The sequence below is a fragment of the Schistosoma mansoni genome, chromosome W, assembly GCF_000237925.1.
Source record: "Schistosoma mansoni strain Puerto Rico chromosome W, complete genome".
Classification (NCBI taxonomy): domain Eukaryota; kingdom Metazoa; phylum Platyhelminthes; class Trematoda; order Strigeidida; family Schistosomatidae; genus Schistosoma; species Schistosoma mansoni.
The window spans coordinates 24,337,781-24,338,096 of NC_031502.1; positions in this window are offsets into that span (position 1 = coordinate 24,337,781).

The following is a 316-nucleotide window of genomic DNA, read 5'->3' on the forward strand; positions in this document are numbered from 1 at the left end:
GTTGCTGAATCGGACAAAAGATGCACTAGACGCACAACTTCGAGATCAACAGGCTGGATTCCGTAAGGATAGGTCGTGCACAGACCAGAATGCGACACTACGGATCATCGTTGAACAATCAGTGGAGTGGAATTCGTCATTATACATCAACTTCACTGACTATGAGAAGGCGTTTGACAGTGTGGACAGGAGAACATTATGGAAACTTCTTCGACACTATGGAGTTCCTCAGAAGATTGTCAACATTATCCATGATATGTCTCGTATGTTGAACGCTTTATTCGGATCCTAGCTATTCGGATAACCCCAGGCTAGC